We start from the raw sequence: 19,618 nt of genomic DNA, 5'->3' as shown, positions 1-19,618 counted from the left end.
GCCACTTGACCCCTGCCCTGCCAAATTTTTGGCGGAGATGGCGGCGGTGGTGAATCCCCTGGTTAATCCCATCCTCAACGCCTCTCTGAGGGAGGGGAGTGTTCCTCGCACCTGGAAAAGGGCGATGGTGATCCCCCTCCTGAAAAAGCCTGGTCTTGATGCCGATGCTCTGGCCAACTACAGGCCAATTTCGCTTCTTCCGGCTTTGGCGAAGATCACTGAAAAACATGTCCATGGTGTCTTGTCGAGCTTTCTTGAAACTAACAACTTGCTCCATCCTTCCCAATCCGGATTCCGTCCTAATTTCAGCACGGAAACTGCGTTGTTGGAGGTCTCAGAGATCATCAGGGAGACCTTGGATGTTGGTGGCAAGGCCATGTTAGTCATGTTGGATCTGTCGGCGGCCTTTGACACCGTCCCCCATGAGGCGCTTCTCGCCAGGCTCCATGACATCGGCATCAGGGGGACGGTGTTCAAATGGTTTACATCCTTTCTGGAAGGCTGCCGCCAGACGGTCTGGGTCTCCCAGAGCTCCGCCGAGATGCCGCCTTTGGGAGTCGGGGTTCCACAGGGTTCTGTGTTGAGCCCATCGTTGTTTAACATCTACATGTCCACTCTGGCGGCGGCGGTGGAGGCTTATGGGGCCCAGATCGTGTCCTACGCCGACGACACGCAACTCCTCTTCACATGCGGTAAAAATCTAGCATTCGATGGAGAGAATATCCGGGGTTGTCTGGGCATGGTATTCGATTGGCTCCAGCGGAACAGCCTGAAGGCCAACTCCAGTAAGTCGGAGGTTTTATTCTTCGGCTGTGTCACCGACCCTGAGTGGCGGCTATGGTGGCCGTCTGAAATGTGCCCTCCCGCACAGTCATCATTGGTCGCCAAAAATCTAGGGGTTAAACTGGACAATAAGCTTTCGCTGAGAGCGCATGTCCTGGGTCTGGCCGGCACCTGTTTCGGCATTCTGAAAATGCTCCGCAAGTTTCTTCCACTGCTTTCTGCGGAGCATAGGCGGATTACTGTCCAGGCGCTTGTCGGATCCAGGCTGGATTATGCCAACGCCCTTTTTCTTGGCCTCCCTGACTATCTAGTCCAGCGCCTGCAGGTGGCTCAAAATTCTGCTGCCCGTGCCATCTTTGGTTTGCATAGGCGAGCACGAGCTTCTGGGCTGCTGCAAATGCTCCACTGGCTGCCCATCCGGAAGTGGATTATGTTTAAATCCCTGACGCTGATGCACAAAGCACTTTTTGGCTCAGGGGCCGGGTACCTAAGGCGTAGGCTGGCCTTCTATCGCCCAACCCGCTCGCTGCGGCCTGAATCTCTTTTTACAGCTGTGGTTCCGCGTGTGAGGAAGGCCCGCACTGGGGGCCGGTCTTTCAGCTGTAAGGCTCCCCAGCTGTGGAATACTCTTCCACTGTCGCTACGCCGTACCCCCAATCTGCTTCAGTTTAGGAAGAGCCTGAAAACTTGGCTTTTTAATCTCTAGTTTCTTTTGGGTGGGTTTTGTTCTGTCTGTTTCTGTATTTGCTTTTCTTGTTATGTTATTCGGTATTGAGCTGTCTGTGGAAAGCGCCGGGACACTCTTTTAGAGTAGCCGTACGCTATATAAACTTTGTTTAACATAACATAACATAACATTTGGTGCATTGTCACGCACCAGACTCCAGCAGTGACAGCCATGGATGCAAGAATTGCAAACACTCAAACAATTTACTCCAGTTCATCCATTATAGTCTATGCTTTCCAACATTCTTCAATAGTTGCCAAATTTGCACAGAGGTTTCCACACTTTCACTGCTGCAGAAATGCCCATTCAGACCTTATTCTGCAGCTCGTCAGAATTCCCGTTATATCCTGAGTATACACCCAATGAATTTCAGGCTAAAAAAGCCCTTCATCAGGGATCTAAAATATAAAGGGGGCCCATCAATAACCTTAACTGATTATATAAGGAAGCCATTTGATGAAATCAACATACAGTCTATTTAATATGTACCTAAAAACACACCAACATAATACTACCTATAATACTGCTGGATCTGTGCTCTTTTTTACACCAAACATCATTATGTTAAGTGTGCATCCTGTTGTATTCTAAATGGAATGTGCCCCTTGCTTAACTTTCCCTATGTTAAAAATCCAATATGTGACATCATTTTACTTTCAAAATAAAATGTGTTCCATGCTTGACTCGCTGTACGTGAAAAAACAAATATATAACATCACATATCCACCAGACGATAAACTCACAATGCTCTAATTCTCTCTCCGCTGTAACCAGCAGTGTAACCTTGTCAGTGTGTGATGTGGTGTTCTAGAACATGTGTTTTCTTTTTGTTGTGGGACTTGTGGTCCTGGTCACTAATGTTATACATTCTACTGTAAGTCCCAGTAGACAAACGTCAACCTGGACTGGTGCTGCCATCAGCACTGGTGTTTTTTTTACTTTAGTCTGGCTGGGGCCCTGCAATTTAGAACACCAGCCTTGTTGCTTCCTCTCTTACTTGATTACCTGTACATTAGGTACACTCCAGTTTGGTTACTGGGGGAACCTTGTGAGTCCCTAGTATATGGTACACCAGGTACTCAGGGCATAGGTACCCCAGAGGCCTACCAGGGGCTGCAGAATGTATTATGCCACCCTTGGGAAGCCTTCCAAAATGACACCACCGGACTGCTACTGCAGCCAGGGTAAGGTGGTGCATGCGACCCTTACTAAGATATAGTTTACCCATATCTACCTTTAATCACAGCACATGTAAACCTATCAGTCACTCCTATGGCAGGCATTATCAATCTTGAAGGCATAGCGCTTGGTTTTGTGTAAGAGGGTGCCCATGCATGAGCTGGGCCCCTCTGCAGCTTTGGGGGCCTATTTTCTGAGGCTGTTCTGTGATGCAGCCAAACAATATACTCTTAAGTGCATTATAACCTCATGGTAAATATTAACTTTGGAATGGCTGCATGGAAACACGTCGTGTTTGGTGTTAAACAATTTGGAATCCTAACCCCGCCAGTCCTGGCGGCGAGGATAGAATTCCACCCTTCTATATGGAGTGACATGTACACAATGGTCTAGCCAGTAATAGTTTAAAAGAGCCGTGGCATCCTAAAATGGACGCTGCAGCCACAGACACAAGACTGGCCTCCTGCTGCTGACCGAAACTCCGGCAGGGGAGACCTGGACAATAGGTTTCCAGTCTTAGGGAGGTGTAACCACCTCCCAGACAGGCTTCTGTATATTGGGGCTGGGTAGGTGCACTCTGAGATTGCTTTGAAGTCAGCACTGGGTGCCCATTTGGTGCCCCTGTGCATTGCCCGGTTCAAACCGGTTGCATGGGCTACCAGCCCCTGCTCTAGCGTGAAACTGGATGAAGGAAATAGGTATAGCACCCCTCATTCCAGACCCTTCCATAGGTGGGTCCCCAGAGTATGTCCAGCCCCTTTCTTTTGTATAAGTAAGGAACCCCTGGCAACAGGAGTTTAGATTACACCTGTAAAAAACTCTGAAACTGAATCCTGGAACTTCAATGCTCTACTAAAGACTAGAAGACAGAAGAATCTCCCTTGAAGTCAAGGAGTGACTACCCTGCTCAAGCAGGCACCAATGAAGCATTTGCCGGTCTGCATCTCTGAAGCTCCTGCCGGACTCTGAAGTATTTTCAACACAGGTAGAGGATTTCCAGACTTCTCAGAGGCCGACCCGAGTCCCCAGCGAAGCGAAGACCCCCAGCCCTCGTGAGTGACGTGAAACCCGAACTCCTGGTACCGTGGATATTTGCTAGTGCATTGACTTCTCAACGTCTCCTGAAGTTTTGCTTTGTATTGCTTGTAGCCCTAGCGCTTTAGCACCATCTGCACCAAAAATTGTGGGACTACAATCCACGATTGTTCCGTAAGCCCGCTTCATGCATTTCCGCTTGAGGCTCCTTCGCGATCTCAGGTCTGTCAACTGGGGGTCCCTGTGAATGCAACTCTGATTTTCCTTGGGCTTCCCCGGTTGCTACAGACATGCCCCGACTCCCACCGAGAGGTGAGTCCCTCAGACCTTGCTGGTCTGCACCAAAGCATTTCTTTGATTTCTACGAGGGTTGCTGTTGCCAATGCTTGTTGGGTCCAATCTGGGCACCGATACCGCAGCATTCGACATACTTCATGGGACAGCTCCATTCCAGCTCCTGGTCATCGTCGACAACTCTAGGTCCTCGTGGCTGAAGAGTCAAGCTTCACCTTCTTCACCTGAAATCACCCGAGATCTGTGGGCATTCAACGATCATGCCCCTGGTCACTGGCTAGTGATACATACTCTGTCCCCTCTGCTTTCAGGTTCTTCTCCTCTTTGATCCAGGCTTGGATCTCACCGGACAATTTCCACTTCTTCGGCAGCAGAACTCTGAAGCAGATCGCCATTGAAAACGACGACAAAACCCGACACCAAAAGACACCTATACACCCGGCTTTCCTGTGTGAGGTAACTCGAGTACTCTGGTGCTCCCTTGGGCGTTTTCTCTAGAACCCTTATGTCTAAAGGGGTGTCATGAATCACGCTGCTCATGACTTTACTCATGACTATTCAGACTCATTTTACTACACATGCCCTCTAGACACATGTAGTATTCCCCTCATTAAAACCCACCCCTGTCCCGTGCACCCCGCACGCTTCTTAGTCAGTGTGGTAGGGTGTATGATACTTTTTATGCTTCAAGCCTTTTCACTTGTATTATGTCCAACCATGCCTTCAACGGTTCTTTTAATATGAGTATTACTTTGGTCTTGTAGCCTGATTTCATAGTGTACCTTTTATTTCAGGGGTTTTGGACAATTGCGCTAGTTTTAAATTGTGACCTTGTGCTTGAAGGTCTTGTCTTTCTCTCCCCGCATCCCTCACACGCACCTTTTTGGTGCGCATCCAAGGAGAAATGAAATCTCCGTCTTCACGCACGTTCCTGTGCGTAGCAGGGAGCGGCTGGGTGCGGTTCGGTATTTAAACCGCACCCCGCCTTCTGGAAGGCGCTTTGCCTTCGGTTTTCTTCCGGCGAAGGTCGTGTCTAGTGGCAGCTCTGCTGAGAACTCACCTGATGGCATTCCGGCTTCGTCAGGACTTCACTGTTGCTCATCTTCAAGGTGGTTCTTCCCTGCACACCGGAATAAGAATCCTGAAAGACTAAAGTTGGAAAGCTAAGTACTTTTGAATATTTAAAGGCGCCCTTCGCAAGAAAGGTCGACAATAATTTTTGGGAACTCTAAAAGACTTGCAGAAAGGATGCAAGGAAGAGACTTTGGACACTCTTGATTAATGTTGAATATTGTATTTCAGATCTTTTGGTTACCGTGAAAGTGTTTGTGTGCTGTGAATAATCTTGATTTCTAGACTAAGAGTGAATATAGCTTTTGATCCTAAATGAAAGATATGTGAAGAAAGACGTCTAGGTTATTGTATTGTTAGGTCTGTGTTATCTTTTATCAGTCACAAGAAAAGACAAGAACCCCCAGGACAAAGAATCTAGAAGTAATATACAAGTAAGTGATAGGTACTAGTGTGAGAAGTTGCGAAAACACTTTTAAAGATCAAAAGTAATCCTTCCTTTTATTTCTTAGCTAAACAACAACCACCTGACATTACAAGCTGACTGCCTATCCTAAGAGGACGTCTGACGACTTCCTTATCGCAACTACCCAAAGAAATACTGGACGAAAGCCAACACTACGCTGATCGCAGGTAGGAGAATATCCGAAAACCCTGAATGACTTTGGTTTCAAGAACAGCTAGATAGAATAGTTAAAAACTTTAAAGATAGTTAGGAGAATCCCTGTTTGCTTAGGTTATTAAAGTCCTTTGTGCTTGTTGCTTCGCAGGTCGACAGCAAGAACAAAACCCTACACCGCAACGTCCAGTACCGGCCCTCCTCCCTAATCCCTAGTTTAAACCTTGCTGTAAATAAATAGAATCAGTAAGATTTAGTTAGCGGTTTGGGAAGTTGGTCCCTTGCGTCTCTGCGAAATCATCTGCGTCATCCAAGAGGGCTTCATTCACGGACAAGGTAAGGGACGACGTGGACAGGTTTGACAGAAGGCAAAGCCCACGTTGATAATTTCGCCCAGACGCAATAGATCAAGTTACCCTGCAGGAGTTAGCCGCAGTGTTAGATGTAATTAGACAAGATAATGCTGCTTTACGCAGAGACTTGTCCTCTCTTCAAGACTCTGTTCAACAGAAGTCAGTTCTGAAACCAGCCACTTTCATGGGTCCGTCCTCCAGTTCAGGTCCTCAAACACAAATTCAAGTTGTAACTCCGGTTCCAACCCCTTTAGCCCCACCAGAGAGATTTTATGGGGATTGTAACAAATTCTCTGTATTCCTACAACAATGTCATTTACACTTTATTGCAAAAACCTCAGCCTTTCCTGATGACTCCTCCAGAGTAGCGTTTATGTTATCCTACATGGGTGGAGACGCTGCTCTTTGGTCAGTTCCTTTAGTGGAAAACGATGATCGGATTTTGTACAACTTTAAAGACTTCGAAAGAGCTTTGAAAAAGATGTTTGCAAAACATCTTTTTGTTCAGTCAGCTGACAATGAGCTTTTAGGTTTAAAACAAGGATCATCGGATTTATTACATTATATTTCAACCTTTAACCGTTTGGTTTTGGAAGCAGGATGGCCTTACGACAAGAGAGTCTCAATCTTCTACAGAGGATTGAAAGACGAGTTAAAGGATATGGTAACGCAGATTTTAGAACCTCCCGAAGATATAAGTGATTTCATTGATCTAGTGGTTAAGTTGAACCATCGTATTTCTGAGAGAAAGGGAGAAAGAGGGAGGCCTGAGCATAAGTTAGTTTTCCTCAAAGAAAGATCAGTTTCTAACCGTGAAATGAGCTCAAAATCTGATTCAGTAGAACCAATGCAAATAGGTTCTATCCGTGGTCCTTTATCAAAGGAGGAAAAAGAAAAGAGACGGCGTTTAAATCAGTGCCTGTATTGTGGGAAGACAGGACACTTTGTAAAGGAATGCCCCACACGACCAAATAAGTTCAAGACCAAATCATCTGATTTAGCAACCACACAAGAAAAGACGGAAAACTAGAGAACTCGGTAAAAGCAGAGGTCAGTTTATCGAGTTTATTCTCTAGTTTGGCCTCAACTCTCCCTCCCATAGGTTGTAGACACTTCTCCATTCTGGTAGAACTTCGAGGGTTGCTCCCTGACTCTCCCACTAGAAAAGTAGAAGCCATAATTGATTCAGGAGCAACCGGAAATTTTATTGATTCTCATTTCTTCCTCCAGTTAGGTTTTCAGTCTTTATTTAAGGACCACCCTGAAACCGTTAGGGCTGTAGATGGCAAGGAACTGACTTCCGGCCCAGTAAATAGACAGACGGAGATATTGGAAATGGATTGTTCTCCTATACATAGAGAGAAGATTCAATTGGACATTATTGACGCTCCCCAATTTAAAATGATACTAGGAATCCCTTGGTTGGTAAAACACAACCCACTCATAGATTGGGTAACCAAGACGATAACTTTCAGATCTTCTACTTGTACAGACCATTGTTTCCTTCTTAAGAGATCCAAGGAAATGATTCAAGGTTTTGACTTTGGGATAGAGTCACCTAATATTCTAATTTTGGATGGGGTTCCTTCTGTCTATAATGATTTATCTGACGTGTTTGACAAAAAGAAAGCTAACACCCTCCCGCCACATAGAGATTTTGACTGCAGGATTGATTTATTGCCTGGAGCAACCTTACCCTGCAGCAGGATATATGCCCTTACTGAGACTGAAAATGTTCATCTGAGAGAATACTTAGATGAATACCTTGCCAACGGATTCATTAGACACTCTAAATCCCCAGTTTCATCAGCTCTTTTTTTCATTCCAAAGAAGGGAGGGGAGCTGCGCACGTGCATCGATTATAGAGCTTTAAACAATGTTACCATTAAGAATAGGTACCCCCTACCTTTAATTCCAACACTTTTGGACCAAATTAAGAAGGCTAAGATTTATACTAAACTGGACTTGCGAGGAGCTTATCATTTAGTCAGGGTAAGAAAAGGAGACGAATGGAAGACAGCATTCCGTACAAAGTTTGGTCTCTTTGAATACCAAGTGATGCCATTTGGTCTATGTAATGCTCCTGCCGCCTTCCAGTTTTTTATAAATGAAGTTTTACATGAGTTCATTGACATCTGTTGTGTAGTTTATATAGATGATATCCTCATCTATTCTAATTCTGAAGAAGAACATGTTCAACAGGTGCGCGCCATTCTTCAAAAACTACTTTTAAACTCTCTCTTTGTGAAATTGGAAAAAAGTCTGTTTCATGTCTCTAAGGTGGACTTTCTGGGCTATATTATCAGTCCAGATGGAATCGAAATGGACCCAAAAAAGGTAGAAGCTGTAACAACCTGGCCTAGCCCCACTTCTGTGAAACAAATTCAAAGTTTCCTTGGATTTGCGAATTTCTATCGCAGATTTATTCAAGACTTTTCTCAAATTATTACACCCATTACCAAGTTATTGAGAAAAGGGGCGAAATTTTTATGGTCTCCGGCTGCTGATGAAGCTTTCCAGAAGTTAAAAAGAGGTTTACTATGGCCCCAATTTTATGTCATCCAGACCCCAGTCAACCCTTTATAGTAGAAGCAGATGCATCTCAATTTGCCTTGGGCGGAATCCTTTCACAACGAAATTCTGATACCGGCCAAATGCATCCTATTGCTTACTATTCAAGAAAATTGTCAGAAGCTGAACAAAACTATGCAATTGCCGATAAGGAGTTATTGGCAATAAAAGCTGTGTTTGAAGAATGGCGTCACTACCTGTTAGGGGCTCGTCATCCGGTAACTATTTACACAGACCACAGGAATCTTCAAGCTTTAAGATCGGTAAAAGCTTTATCTGCTAGGCAATTACGTTGGTCTATGTTCTTCAATGATTACAATTTCGTAATTACTTATCGTCCTGGAAAAGAGAACCTAAAAGCGGATGCTTTATCTAGAATTGGTGACAAGGGCCCAGATCAACCTGAAAAAATTAATCCCGTAATCCCTACTTCTTGTTTTCAGGGGAGTTTATCTGTGTGTGACATTATTAATGACATCAAGGAAGCTTTAAGAGAAAAGGATTCTGAACAATGGAAGAAAGATCATCCTTTTCTTCAAGAGAAAGACAGTTTGATGATGGTCCATGATTTAATTTTTGTTCCTAATGAAAGGATTCGAAAGTCCATAATTCATCTTCATCATGATACAATGTTGTCGGCTCACCCTAGCATTTTGAAAACCATGGACCTAATTAAAAGGAGCTTTTGGTGGCCTTCAATGTCTAAAGACATTCAACAATTTGTAGAAACTTGCAGTATTTGTATTCAGCACAAGACTTCTCATCAAGCCCCTAGTGGATTGTTAATGCCACTACCAATTCCACCTCAACCCTGGCATACCATATCGTTGGATTTTATTGTCGAACTACCTGAAACCAAGAAGGGATTCAATACTATTTTGACAGTAGTAGATCAGTTCACACGAATGGCCCATTTTATTCCATTAAAAAAGCTTCCTGCAGCCTTGGAACTCGCTCAGTTAATCATGACCCATGTGATAAGACTACATGGAATTCCCTCGGTGGTGATCTCAGACCGCGGTTCCCAATTTATTTCTAAAGTTTGGCGAAATCTGAGTGCTTTGTTACATATGGAGGTTCGTTTATCTTCTAGTTACCATCCCCAAACAGATGGTTTAACTGAACGAACCAATCAAACTATTGAACAATATCTTCGTTGTATGTTACCTAATGTTTCCGAAGAATGGTCTGATCTTTTAAGTCCCTTAGAATTTGCCTACAATAACTCTGAACATTCTTCCATAAAGATGTCTCCATTCTTTTGTAATTTCGGGTTTCATCCAAAAAGTATCCCTAAAGATTCTAGCAACAATGAGTCTGTACCTGCAGTTTCTGACTATGTTTCTAAGGTGTTCTCCATTCAGGAAGAGGCTAAATTCAACTTGGCGAAAGCTAAGGAATCTCAAAAAGAGGCCAAGGATAAACATCGAACTGAGCAACCTCAATATGAAACTGGAGATAAGGTATGGTTGAGTACAAAGAATCTGAAGTTGAAAGGAAACAGGAAATTTAATCCAAAGTTTATTGGACCCTTTCCTATTGAAAAAGTGATTAACCCAGTTTGTGTAAGGTTAATTCTTCCTCGCAAGTATTTGATACACCCTGTCTTCCATGTCTCTCTGGTTAAGCCATTCCATTCTCAAACTCGTACTCCTAGATCTCCAGCTTCCATCATTATTGAGGGTCATCCTGAGTTTGAAGTTAAGTCAATCCTTGATTCAAAAAGAGTTAGGGGAAGGCTGTTTTACCTCATAGATTGGAAAGGCTATGGCCCTGAGGAAAGATCGTGGGAACCCTTAGAACATCTCAAAAATGCTCCCAGAATGGTCCGGTCTTTTCATTTGAGATATCCTGATAAACCGAAGCCCATTACCACGGTTCTTGGGGGGATCTTGAGGAGGGAGTACTGTCATGAATCACGCTGCTCATGACTTTACTCATGACTATTCAGACTCATTTTACTACACATGCCCTCTAGACACATGTAGTATTCCCCTCATTAAAACCCACCCCTGTCCCGTGCACCCCGCATGCTTCTTAGTCAGTGTGGTAGGGTGTATGATACTTTTTATGCTTCAAGCCTTTTCACTTGTATTATGTCCAACCATGCCTTCAACGGTTCTTTTAATATGAGTATTACTTTGGTCTTGTAGCCTGATTTCATAGTGTACCTTTTATTTCAGGGGTTTTGGACAATTGCGCTAGTTTTAAATTGTGACCTTGTGCTTGAAGGTCTTGTCTTTCTCTCCCCTCATCCCTCACACGCACCTTTTTGGTGCGCATCCAAGGAGAAATGAAATCTCCGTCTTCACGCACGTTCCTGTGCGTAGCAGGGAGCGGCTGGGTGCGGTTCGGTATTTAAACCGCACCCCGCCTTCTGGAAGGCGCTTTGCCTTCGGTTTTCTTCCGGCGAAGGTCGTGTCTAGTGGCAGCTCTGCTGAGAACTCACCTGATGGCATTCCGGCTTCGTCAGGACTTCACTGCTGCTCATCTTCAAGGTGGTTCTTCCCTGCACACCGGAATAAGAATCCTGAAAGACTAAAGTTGGAAAGCTAAGTACTTTTGAATATTTAAAGGCGCCCTTCGCAAGAAAGGTCGACAATAATTTTTGGGAACTCTAAAAGACTTGCAGAAAGGATGCAAGGAAGAGACTTTGGACACTCTTGATTAATGTTGAATATTGTATTTCAGATCTTTTGGTTACCGTGAAAGTGTTTGTGTGCTGTGAATAATCTTGATTTCTAGACTAAGAGTGAATATAGCTTTTGATCCTAAATGAAAGATATGTGAAGAAAGACGTCTAGGTTATTGTATTGTTAGGTCTGTGTTATCTTTTATCAGTCACAAGAAAAGACAAGAACCCCCAGGACAAAGAATCTAGAAGTAATATACAAGTAAGTGATAGGTACTAGTGTGAGAAGTTGCGAAAACACTTTTAAAGATCAAAAGTAATCCTTCCTTTTATTTCTTAGCTAAACAACAACCACCTGACATTACAAGCTGACTGCCTATCCTAAGAGGACGTCTGACGACTTCCTTATCGCAACTACCCAAAGAAATACTGGACGAAAGCCAACACTACGCTGATCGCAGGTAGGAGAATATCCGAAAACCCTGAATGACTTTGGTTTCAAGAACAGCTAGATAGAATAGTTAAAAACTTTAAAGATAGTTAGGAGAATCCCTGTTTGCTTAGGTTATTAAAGTCCTTTGTGCTTGTTGCTTCGCAGGTCGACAGCAAGAACAAAACCCTACACCGCAACGTCCAGTACCGGCCCTCCTCCCTAATCCCTAGTTTAAACCTTGCTGTAAATAAATAGAATCAGTAAGATTTAGTTAGCGGTTTGGGAAGTTGGTCCCTTGCGTCTCTGCGAAATCATCTGCGTCATCCAAGAGGGCTTCATTCACGGACAAGGTAAGGGACGACGTGGACAGGTTTGACAAGGGGTTTGCTCAAAGTCCTCTCCTAAGTGTCCTTTATCTTTAAATTTCCAACCGCGACTTTCCCCATTGAAGTAAATGGTGATTCATGGCTGTGTTTAGACACTGCACGCGTCCTCTGTGGGTCCCCTGTGTCTCTACCTTGGGAGGTTCCTTGTGGCCACAGCCCTTCTACAGGCTCTAGGCCTTGTGTCTAGTCAAGTCGTGGTTCTTATACCACTTTCGTAATATATGGTTTGGCAGGCCCCTAGGGCTCAACGTATATTGTGCTAATTTACTGTGTGCTATTGAGTTTACCGTATGTACTTTTGCCTCTAGCCTCATAAAGAGACTAGTGGGATGTGTTTAGAATAAATACATATACCTGGTGTGGTTCTCCTTTCATTTGGTTATTCACGAGATTATAGACTGGTAAAACAAGTGGCTTTACATTCCTCTAAGACTTAGCCTGATGGCTGCTCTCCACAGCTACCACAAGGATAGCTTTCTATAAAGGTTGTCTTTAACCTACCATCAATAAGGATCGTTTGGACTGGTACAAGGTGCCCACTAGAATAGTGGACAGCAAATGCCAGGCCAACTTCTCACAACATGGACTGGACAAACTTGACAGAACTGGCTTGGACAGTGCAACATTTAACTGGGCAGACTGATTTACATGTATATGATGTATGACTGGACATGTGATAAATGTTATACCTTTCCCTTACACTCATGGCAACGCAGGAATGTAGCTTGCTGACATTTTAGGTCATATTGTGCCTTATTGCCTATTGTCTTGTAGGTCTGGTTGATCCTCATAGCCAGCACTGTCTTATCTGTGAAAACTGACATGGAGCGATGCCACCTGTTCTCGGAAGTGAGACAGCTCCTCCAGGGCCTCAGGTCCTCCTCCTCCAGTCAATAATAATAATAATGCCTTTATTGCATGATTAATTAAAACCTTCGCAAAGAAGTAAAACATTAATTCACATAATGTAGCTTCACCATTAAATAATGCTAAAAGATTACAAAATATGTTGTAATTCTATAAAATTGCAGGGGAATAAAAACTGGTAGGTAAGATAGTTCTTCATAGTTAGTAAAATAGTTAGTCGTAAGGCTTGTTCTCGTGGATGGAAGCACCCCATGAAGTGATGTTTATTGAGAGTACAAAGTTCAATGAACTCAAAGCCGGCCCACGAAGACTGCTGACAGCTTAGCAGGTAAGGTAGTATTCGTAGATCTGATCAAAGCCCTAGTGATCGGGGCTATTATACTTGTCTTATGAACCGGATGGCGTAGCATAAAGACCGGTAACTTGTGGATCTTCCAGACTTAACTTTACGTATGCTTCCCTCATAAACCGAACAAGGCTGCAAGACAGGCGGATATTACTGCCCTCAAAACAGGCCTTTACCGCCTCCCTGCAAGATCGAACCTGACTTGCAATCAGGAGCTGTTTTAGAAACTGTCTCCTTTCAGCTCTCAAACAATTGCAGATGCATAGTATGTCTTCGTTTAGATCTCGACACAGTCTGCAGTAATTAGAGGAGATTGTTCGTTTCCATGGAGGAAGGTGGGGCTTTGCTGGTAAGATTCCCAGCCTCAGATGAAGGAACCGTTCTTTTGTTATTCTTGAAAAACTTGTTCGTAGGTATAATTTGGGCTTTGTTGACTTGTAGCTCTGGATTACGAACCAGCCGTGGGCCCTCCTGCTAAGGGTAGCTTTGACTTCTGCGAGAGATGCAATCTTTACTGATTTGTTTACCAGGACCTTGAAGCTTTTCTGGGATGAGCAGGAATGCCATAGGTCTTGTAAAGCTAGCAGTATGATTGCTTAATGAAGGTAACTCATCGCTGGGCTATCATTTCTCCTTGAGATTTCCAACCACAGGTGTGAATTCAATGTGCCCGGCTCGACCCCCTTTATTTTAAACCAGCATTTGGCGTAGACCCCTTTACGTGAGATTTGCTGCTTTTGCAATCCGAACTCTAATCTTATTTGAGCTGGTGAGGTAAATTGAGGAAGATTGAATATTATTCTTAGGGCCTTGGCAACCACTGTGTCCAAAGTAGCCTTGTCTCTTCCTCTCATTGCTTCACTTCCATAAGCGATAGAGAGTAGCAGCTGCGCTCGAAGCACTTCTAGCAAAGGGAGAAGGCTAGGGCCGGTTATTTTTTGCTTGATATTTTCTAAAGCAACTGCCAGTACGGTCCCTCTGCCTTTGATGGATGCTTTCTGTTTGGAAAATGAGGCATTTCTCTCAAATATGATTCCAAAATGCTTGTACTCCTCAAAATATGGCTGAGAAGGACACACTATCCTTCACAGAGAGTCATATTCAGAATTTGATTGCTTCTTCCCCCTTCTCGTCCTTATCTTTAAGTACCTCAGCAAAACAGCAGAATGAGGTAGATAAACTAACTAGGTTACAAAAAAAACATATAAGAACCGAGCTTCATGGTTATTTCCTTCTTCAGCATTTGCGGGCAGGTACTATCCCTTGGGGTTTGCAGATAAAGAATATTCCGGTTATTTTCACCGAGGATTCTGAATACAAAAAGGGTTTTAGCTACATCAATACAAAATGTAGCAGAGATTTGATGGTACACACCATAGAAACTGCACAGTGACTCTGTAGTGAAGAAGAAAAGGAAATTGAGGATCTCATTAAAGCCATTTCAAATAATCCCACAATATCAGATGATAAAGCATTGATTGAAAAAGTGGAGAAAGAAATCCAGATTTTTAAAGATCATACAATTAATGCAAAAACTACGCAGTTTGAGAGAGATTCTAAATCATTCAAAATAGAGCAGGTTTATCCGTTCCTTAAGGAAGATTATTATTCATCAACTGACTCTAGGTGAGCACTGACTTCCTTCCAAGGACTTTCAAGAACCAGATTTATAGGGTTCTCTGACACATCGTCCTCAGATTCTTCACCTGATTCACGAGCTGGTCAATCTAATAAACAAGGGACCCCAAATCAGCCTTTTTTAGGCCGGGTACAACAAACCAGTGGCCGTTTCAAACAACCCTGGGAGATGCGAACTCGGAACAGGCAATACAGGAATTAGAGCATTCGACCATTGTTAATCTCTTTGATAAACAACTTACTGTAGATGAAATGAGAATCCTCAATTTAGGACTTAAATTTGTCCCTACTAGACGAACAGATTTCACCAAAATGAAACTTGAGGCTCTTGCATTCTGTCGCAAGATCAGGCTTAAATCTTATTTTTCGGGTTCTGAAATGACCAACAATCAGGAAATAACTGGCCTTAGAGTTAAGTCCAAATTCACCCCTACATTGAACATACCTAAGCAAATTTATGCCTTTGAACAGGTTGTGCTTTCCTCCATAACAAAGTTGGAAAAATCAAAATGCTTTGTACAGAACAATGTCAGCAGGGAACAAATGACAGCAATTAAAAACCTTAAAGAAGACACATCAATTGTCATAAAACAAGCTGACAAGGGCGGTGCTGTAGTAATCTGGCCCCGCACTATGTACCTGACTGAAGGTAAATCTCATGTTGAGAATCGTGAGTGGTATAGACCTGTCAGAGAAGATCCTGTATATGAGATTCAGGATAAGATTGGAAAAATAACTAGAGTAGGTTTGGACCAAGGCTTTTTGGGCCCCAAAGAATTTGAATTTTTGAACAAAAAACAACCGAGAACCCCGGTCTTGTATTTTTTACCAAAAATTCATAAGAACAGTGTTTCACCCCCGGGAAGACCTATAGTCTCGGGTTGTGATTCTGTGCTAGAGCCAGTCTCAAAGTATATTGATTTCTTCTTAAAACCGTTTCTTTCAAGTGTACCATCGTATCTCAGAGATACAACCGATTTTATTACAAAGATTGAGGGTATCCAATTCAATGAAGACACACAAATTATGGCCACACTAGACGTTACATCTCTGTATACTCAAATCCCTCAAGACGAAGCTCTTGAGGTAATGGAGTTATATTTGGAGTCTAGGCAAAGACCACACAGGGTCCCAACATCCTTCATTATTTCATTAGCTGAAATTTCGCTCCGAAGTAATTACTTCAAATTTGAGAAGGAATTTTTTGTCCAAGTCAAGGGCACGGCCATGGGTTGTCCTTATGCACCAGAAATGGCGGTATTATACATGGCCCAATATGAGGAGAGGTTCATATACAGCAATAACCCCTTTTTAGGAAACATCCTACAGTGGTCAAGATATATAGACGACGTCTGGCTCTTGTGGCAGGGGAGTCAGACCGAGTTAGACCAATTTTATGATTGGGTCAACACACGCCACAATGACATCAAGTTTTCAATACAATCCAGTAAAACAAAGATGACATTTCTGGATAACTCTGTTGGCTGTGACGATCAAAAACTGACTACATCTTTGCACAAAAAAATAACTGATAGAAATACAACTTTGCACTACAAAAGTTCACATCCACAGTGCTTAAAACAGAATCTTCCGTATGGCCAACTATTACGGATTAGAAGTAATTGCACTGAATTGAGGGATTTTGATATGCATGCGGACTTGTTTTGTAAAGAAATGTTAAGGAGGGGTTACCCTAAAAAACTTTTGAAACATTCTAAAAAAAGAGCTAGATTCACTCCCTGAGAGACCTTACTGGAGAAAAAAATCAAATCTGATTTGGACACACTTGTGTGTGTGACAACCTTCGGGCCTCACACCAACAGGTTTAGACAAATCATTTTGAAGAACTGGCACTTACTTGAGAATTTGGACAACCCAATGCCCAAACCCATTTTTGCTATGAAGAAAAATTTAAGTGTTGGCCAACAACTAATTTGAAGTTCATGGCTTCCAGTGAGAGAGCGAGTGAAGTTCAAGGCTCTCTGTCTGTCTCACAGACTTCTACAAGACAAAGGCCCCCCTATCTTAAGAAAATTTATCAGGCCCTACAAAGCCCCTAGATCCCTCCGATCCGATCAGGAATACCTTATTACCATCCCCAGAGTTAAGAAGGTGCGTACGGGTGGACGGCGCTTCTCTGTCAACACTGCCCGCCTTTGGAACTCACTACCCCGCGACCTTAGAACGGAACCAGATTATCTCCGATTCAGGAAGCGGCTGAAAACGCACCTTTTCCCCTGATCTGACTTCCCCTTCGTCCCAGTGACCCTCAGATGTATGGATCTTAGCGCTGGGATACTTACGGGTGACTGCGCGCTTTATAAAATCCAATAATAATAATAATAATAATAATAATAAGAGCTGACAGCTACATTCCCAAACCAAAAAGTAATTTATTGACGCAGTGGAATTTACCACCTGTGACTGGACACCACAGATGTGGTAACTGCGTTGCCTGTCCCACAACTGTTGAGGGTGAGGTGTTTGAACATAATGGAGTTAAATGGAATCACAACAACTTCACAAATTGTAAGACCAAAAATGTTGTTTATGCAGTGCTATGCCCATGCAACAAAATATATATCGGGAAAACATGCCAACAAATAAATGTAAGGATCACGCAACACAGATCAAGAATCAAGAAAAAAGTCACATCTGCGCCTATGGTGGAACATTTTTTGACTTTAAATCATGGTGAGAATGACTTTAAATGGACGATTCTGTCCGTGATTGATCCAAAACACCGCTCTCCGTGCACTGAAAGTGCTTTGTTGCGTAAGGAGGCATATTTAATCATGAAGTTCGACAGTATAAATAGAGGGTCGAACGTCATGAGCGAACTAAACAGAGCCTGAAGTGGCTTATCGTATTCAAAACTTTACAGGCCCTTGCCCTTGGAATTGGTGGCTTCATCGAGTTTTTATAGGTGTTAAATGTCATAAAGTCTATTGATACAATATTTTTTAGGTGTTTAATACCCGTTTACCAATATAACTTTTGATGTGGAATACAAGTTCCACAATGCCTGTCACCGAGTGGCCATTATGCCCCGCCCCCTGTAGTCCGATCATGTGATCATTGTATCCGCTAAAGTTGGAAGGAGAAGGTGTTCAAGCTCTCTCTCCTATGCGGTACGAGCGGATTAAGTAAACGCACACGAACGTTGTTTTGAAAAGGTGAGCGTCTTGCCTTCTTTGGGCTCGTGATTTATATGCACATCTAGTTGATGTGAACCCTTCCGTTTGCCCTGAGCTTATAAAAAGGAATTCTTTTCTACCCCACTTCTTTTATACAGTGCTAAGCTGAACAGCCCCACGAAAATGAAAGCCTTCTTGACCCTAGTTGCGTGTGAATGAGAAGTAAGTACAGCGAGCGCGCTTGCGTTCAAAATGTGGCAATTAGTCGGGTACGTTACACTCGTCCTGATAAACCATCCCGTCACCTTTAGATTGCAGCAAGTCCAGCACCATCACCGGACACATTTGATGTGAAGCCGAGTAACACTGGGCCACGCCAAGAAACACTCAAGGTAACTTTAAACTTCTTAAAAGGCGTTAACATTGTAACGCACGTTTTTTTAACTTTCAAAAGAGTTATTAAGTCCCTTATATTTTGTTGCAGAATGGTTTGCACTGGTCGAATTAATACAATATTTGAATTAACTCCATGCTGGGCAACCGCCAGGTAGGTGGATCCCGGTAAAAATAATGAGGTTCTTTTAGTGTGTCGAGCTAGTGGGAAGCAAAACTCATTTTTTGTATTTGTTTTTTTATCACAAACAGTTGGCCCTTATATAAAGATTCATCCTGCCCTGATGAGAGTCCGGCAATTATTAAAACCGGTACTTGAAACGTGTCGGCCATCACGTAAAAGTGTTTTTTTGATCCTTTGGACAATCAGAATTTGTAAATAATTAAGTGTGGGGATCATTTTGTGTCGTTTAAGTGTAGAATTAGTGTTTTTTAAAAAAAAATAACGTATCACAACTGTTTTTGTTATTGATTTGTGCATTTATCACAATTGTTGTTTGTCACGTTTATTGTCTCTTTTTTCTATTGTACTGATTTATTGTAATTATATGTTCACACATTTTTCATTTATGTATTATGTATTAGTGAATATAGCTATAATAAGATTGTTTAGAATGAGATTGTCTGTCTAGTAGATTATGTGTTTTTTTCTGTTGAACTATTTAATACAAAGAGTAATTAAAATTGAATTTGGCAACATTGATGGCCAAGATAAACGTATTAATTTCCGTTTATTTCTTGTATTAGTTACACTCAAAAAATGGAGGTGTAGGTATTTATCTAGTTTGTTGCTGTACTCCTCTGTTGGCACCAGCAGCCGATTGTTCATTGACCATCGCTGGTAGGGTTTGTTGGGACCTTGGTTTAATACCATTACTTTAGATTTTTCCAGATTTATGGTCAGCCCATTTTTTTTCAGCGAAGGTACTTGTGGTGTTTATCAGATGCTGGAGGCCGATTGGAGTACGGCTGATTAGTAGCAGATCATCTGCGTACAAGAGGTTCGATAGAGTTAAGCCCCCCAAGTTCGGGGCGTGATGGTTGCACTTGTCCAGCTCGGTGGAAAGGTCAGAGACAAAAAGGTTGAACAAGGTTGGGGCCAAGACACAGTCCTGCTTCAACCCTTTGGTAGTTGGAATTTTCCTAGACAGGGT

The sequence above is a fragment of the Lissotriton helveticus genome, chromosome 3_1, assembly GCF_964261635.1.
Source record: "Lissotriton helveticus chromosome 3_1, aLisHel1.1, whole genome shotgun sequence".
NCBI classification, from domain to species: Eukaryota; Metazoa; Chordata; class Amphibia; order Caudata; family Salamandridae; genus Lissotriton; species Lissotriton helveticus.
The sequence above is the reverse complement of the archived record's forward strand: the minus strand, read 5'-3'. Positions refer to the sequence as shown.